The sequence below is a fragment of the Pinus tabuliformis genome, chromosome 2_1 (assembly GCF_031772625.1).
Source record: "Pinus tabuliformis cultivar Carrire ecotype Pingquan chromosome 2_1, CPIR1, whole genome shotgun sequence".
Classification (NCBI taxonomy): Eukaryota; Viridiplantae; Streptophyta; class Pinopsida; order Pinales; family Pinaceae; genus Pinus; species Pinus tabuliformis.
The window spans coordinates 561019839-561025488 of NC_142299.1; positions in this window are offsets into that span (position 1 = coordinate 561019839).

Consider the following 5650-nt stretch of genomic DNA (forward strand, 5'->3'; position numbering starts at 1 on the left):
TACCCGATAAAGTATTCTCACCTATTGATGCACCAAGCCACACTATTTGTACAAAATAAACAAATGACTTCCCACCACCAGGACCGGTAGATTGGTTCAAAAATCCCATTCATACACTAGATGTATTTGAGGAAAGGAATATGTATAATATCTCACCTATAGTTAAGGTAGATATTTCAACCAAACTTGACATAGTCGAAGAAATTTCATTGGGGGTTGCATGCTCCCCAGACAAAGTGGCCTCATACATAGCCCTCTTTCAAGAATTTATGGACATATTTGCCTGGTCTTACTTGGAAATGCCATGATGCCTACCCTATTAGGAAAAAATAGCGTCAACTCCACTGACGGAAAATGAAGAAATTAAAGACATTAATAATAAAAAGGTTTATGAGGATCAGTTCACAGCTTTTTCCAATCTAGCTTTTAGCTAGTTATCCTTTTGTCAGTTGATTTTTGGAATTGGCTTCAGAGAGGAGAAGAGCACCAAGAGGAGAAAGCAAGAAAGCAAGCAAAGGAAAGCAAAGGAAGGACAAGGAAATCAAAGGAAAGAAAGGATCAAGTAGGAAGGGTTGGATCAAGCAGCTTCAACGAGAATACTTGCAGGTGATAGGTTGCATGTATGATTTCCTAGCTAGTTTTGGCATGCATGTTACATGCATGTGTTTATTTGGTTAATTCGATGTCAATGGCATGGAATTTTTCAGGTTCGATAGTGGTCTCAGCGTTACCTTTCCATTTCCGGATAGCCATGGTGCCATGGGATTAATTTCTGGTTGAGATTTCGATTACTGAAAGTTTTTGGATCTGAGTGAGGTGGTCTCAGGAAAATACCAAAGGTTGGAGGTGGAGACGGTTTTCACCGTGAAGCCCTCAAGAGGAGGGTAGAGATAGGAAAATTCCTCAAGGGATGGTGAAGGCCCTGATGGGCTTCCATATTAGGCATAAATTAAGTCCCATCTAACCTTTATTAGGCACATAAAGTCTATATTAAAACTCTCCTTCTACATTTAATAATGTTTTTTTAGCTTTAATATGTTCATAGGAAGGTTTAGAAGTAATTTCATATTATGTTCCTAATATTATTTATTTTTGCAGAGTATTGAGAGAAAATGGAGTAAATTCTGAATAAGATAATATAGGGACTTGCTCCCTACTACAGGAGGATCAAGATTGGATAATAAATGAATGATATATTATGAAATTATTGCACAAATTATGGAGCTCCAATGATTAAGAAAATATAAGAATGTGCTCCCTGTCATTTAATGCAGATTCCTATTGTTGAGAACTAGATCCACTATTTGAGGGATTTTGGAGGGGAAAGCTTCCTCCTTTCAAGGAGAATACTTCCTCATCATTTTATATAAGTACCAATTTGAATTGGGCTATAGGGGCATGTATTTATTAGCCTTCTTGTGGAGAAAACTTGTTATTTAGCAATTCCACTTTCATTTCTAGTAGGGATGTACTTGGATGGATTCAAATAATGAAGTTTGGCGCCATTTTTAGCTTGTAAAGCTTGGTTTCTTTCATAGGACTCTGATTTTCCTTGGGCTTGACCATTCGAGGAACCTCATAGCCCTCCTGAACAATTTATTTATTTCCTTAAAATGCATTTTTCAATTGCATCTTTTATTTTTGCATTTACTATTCATGCTTCTTTTGTTGTAGGTTACATTGGTTTTTGTTTGTTTGCTTTGTTTTGTTTTTTTATGTTTGTTTTTTCTTTATCAGGTTATTTATAGATTCACAAGCATGATGCATGCTTAGAACAACTTCAAAAATCCATATTTAGCATTGAGCTACTTGGATTGGTCTACTTGTTCACAAATCTAGAATTTCTGGAAATCCTTTGTAGCAAAATAGTAGTAATTTTCTGCTATTTTTTAGAATGTGTTAATGAGATTTATTTTAGTTGATTCCACTTGTATTCTGTCATAAACAAATTAAAGTTAATAACAAAATTTACCCTATATAATTTTCACTTGATTAGGTTAGGCATTTGGTAGGTTCACTAGCTCATTAGTTTTTGAATTTCTAGTTTTTAGAGTAGTAATTTTCTACTATTTTTTAGCACGTGTTAAAAGGGGTATTTTGGAGTGATTCCACTTGGAATGGAGTCCTATGACATCCTACTTAATAACTAATATTTTCCCATCCCATTTTCATTTTATTTACTTGGTTATTTAGCAAGTTATCTCACTCTGGTAGCAAAGTAGGGCCTCTTGTAGCACCTCCTATAGCACTCATGTAGCACGTGTAAACTTGACCATATTTGCTCCAAAAGCTTGGTTTTTGTCTCTTATTCTTGAATAATTACCCCTAGGCTCTAAATCCATGATTGGGGAAGAATAAACACAATTTATGACTTTCCTTTTTACAAAGTAGATTAGGCCTATTTCTTTGAATTCATGCTCTTAGGATTTCAATTACAATTGTTGTTCTTGCATAGGATTAGTTTCTTTTCAAGGAAAAATTTCACATTTCGCGATTAGACTAATGATTCACATTTTTGCAAGTAGCACAAGGTTTAAATTATGCAAATAGACAAGTACTTTTCGTTCCTACAAATGGCATAAGCTTTACATTCTTGCAATTAGGATTAGTGCTTACTTTTGAGCAAGTAGCATTTCCATTTCTTGCAAATAGAGCAACATTTCCATTTATGCAATTAGTTTAGGCTTTGATTTCATGAAATTCACTCCATTACTTCATATCAACAAAATAAGGACACATTATATGCTGCAAATATAGTTTCGACACCTCTTAAGTTTGTACGAACCCCAGGTTGATAATTTAAGTTAGTAGCCTTGTGAGTTGCAGCATTCTTGTTGCTATAATGGGGCTCATCACTTTTTTCCGTCATTGGTGGGGAGGTGTCAAAGTATGCATTTTTTTCTTCCATATTTGATTAATTTCTTTTACTTTTTGCAAGAAAATAAGTTTCATTAGGCATATTTCATTTCAAAAACAAAAAAATTGCATTGTATTACCATTCTTATTATAAAAAAATACTTCTCCAACACCAAACCCCGCCCCATTTGATCATGTGGTGAATGAAGAACCACATTACCATTCATTTTTGCAGGTAGAAGAAAAAGAGGTGGCAGAGAAGGTAGAATAAATAGATAGAGATCATGGATTTCCCATTCAAGATACTGATATCAGTGTTCATATCCCTCCATGTTTCCTTCCCAACTTCCATGGTATGAGGTCAAAGGATCCGAAAACCTTTCTCTTTGAATTTTAAATCCTTTGTAGATATTATGGTTATTATTAAACACTCAAAAATTGAGATTGTTTCTGGCAACATTGAAAGGTAGAGCTTTTAAATGGTTTATGAGTTTAGGGACTAATTCAATAAGATCATGGAATGATATGCAAAATATATTTCTAGGAAAATATAAAGATCATGATCTTAAAGAATAAATCTTCAGAATGACTCAAAAATAAGATGAGAGCGTTGACGATCTAATAGAGAGATTTATGTATAATGTTAAGAGGGAAAAATTGCATCATTTAGGATTTGATACACTAAAATCCCTCTTACTTAGAACAATTAGGGGCAAGTGGATTGATCTCCTTGATATGATGAGTAAAGGTGATGTATACCAGTTATCATTTGAAGAAATTTGTGAAATATGCAAGCGCATATCAAGAGCAAGGGCAAGAGTAAGTAAATCAAAATCAAGATTAGTAAGTCCATACGAACTTGGAAATTTGCTTAATAACTTTAAAACATAAATCCTTATAAATCTAAGTGAACAAGTATAAATATTAAGAATGCAAAATCAACAAAAATAAGATGTTGATATTTGTGTTTTCCATGCAGAATCACATGTTATTAAATATTTCCCATCATTACTGAGGTTGAAGGAAGCTTACCAAGAGGACAAAGGAGCAATTCAATCACCAAAGAAACTATGTTATGTAGCTCAAAGAATACCATGGCAACCTAATCAACCTAATATGATGCAAGAACCTAATTCAAAATTTCAAGGTTATGCACATCCATATCAAAGTAATTGGAACACAGCCTTTCCTTGGCAACCTTGGCCATCTCAACCCCAAAACAAATCTTAGCAACAAGGTTAGCAAGGAACTTATGGGATAAATCCACAATATCTTCAATATTTTCCTCAATATCCTCCATACCCAACTCCATGTTATCCCTACCATCCACCTTCACCACAACCACAACCTAAACCACATCCATCTCAAAGATCCACTCCCACTCAACTACCTATACCACCAATTCCAAATCTACACAAGGAAGTAGCTCAGTCCACTTATAATGTTAAGGTACATTACTTCCAAACAACTCCTCTTGATATAAATGGTATTCATCTTAGCTTAGGAAGAATATTGAAAAAAAGAGATTCTCTTGATGTCATTGAAGGACAACATTTAGAAAAATAAGATTCAAATGAGGAGACCAAAGAATCATGGGTTTCACTTGATGAAGAGCAGACATCGTAATGAGAGATTGAGAAAGTTCCCTCATGTTTACCATCAGATCCTCTATATGTTCAAGAGAACAATCATAAAAATGAGGAAGATTTAAATGTCATGGTAGAAGAGGACACAAAAAGAGATCCAAATGTGTAAGTGGACCAACGACATCACAACTATATCGAAATATGATTCCAGACAATCATTAAGTTGCAACAACACACTCTTCTTCAACAATTCCTGATCTCATTTAGTCAAAGAAGTTGGTATCTCATATTGAGGTACATGTCAAAGAATATCTTTAGAGCCTACACGTGATTTTATCTGTCATCTTGATGTGCACATGGATCCATTTGAAGTATTCCTATAATTGATATATATTTTGTTTTTTCAAGTAGATTAGGATAGAAAAAAAATAGAAAAAGAGAAAAAAGGAAAAGAATAAAATCTTAGGTGAAAACCCCTTTTGAGGCGCCTGAGATTGGCTCACTGGTTGAAAACCTCCTTCAGGCAGTCAGTGGGTTGGAAAGAAAAAAAAATCTCGTGGGATACTTGCATGTCCAACCAATATCATGTTCCTTCCTGTGAGAATCTCATGTTGCTATTATATGAGTCACCCCATTGTAGCTAGGGCTCGCGATTACACAATTTAATATATAACTGATACGATGACCCAATGTTCATGCTTGAGAGTGGTGATTTGCAGTTAAGGAAAGTCCAATATGAGTTTACCACACCTCCCCTTTAGAGATAGTAGGACCCTTTAGAGTTGGATGAGTTTACCACACCTTCATTTTAGAGATAGACCTTCCTTTTAGAGAGAGTAGGAATTATTTTTGACTAAAGGAAGGATTTCTTGCTCGAGATTAGGAAGGTGAGGAAGACAGAGCCCAGAAACATGAACATTTTTAAGCTACTTGAAAATAAAACAAATTGTTTTCTTATTTTTTTCTTCTTATCTACCATCGGGGGTAGGGGCCTCGAAATAGAGATGGATTTGGTGGTAAATTGGAGAGTGATAAGGTGGCCTTGTTGGGAGTAGTTGGTAATTTAACTAGTGAAAGGGTGAAGCCCAATAGCTTTGTGATATTAGGTCCTCCCATAAGCATAGGAACAGTAGAAGTGGAACACTTGACTTGACCTTTAGGGAGCAGTGGATTCTTTATCCTTCTATACTTAATACACTTGGAATGAC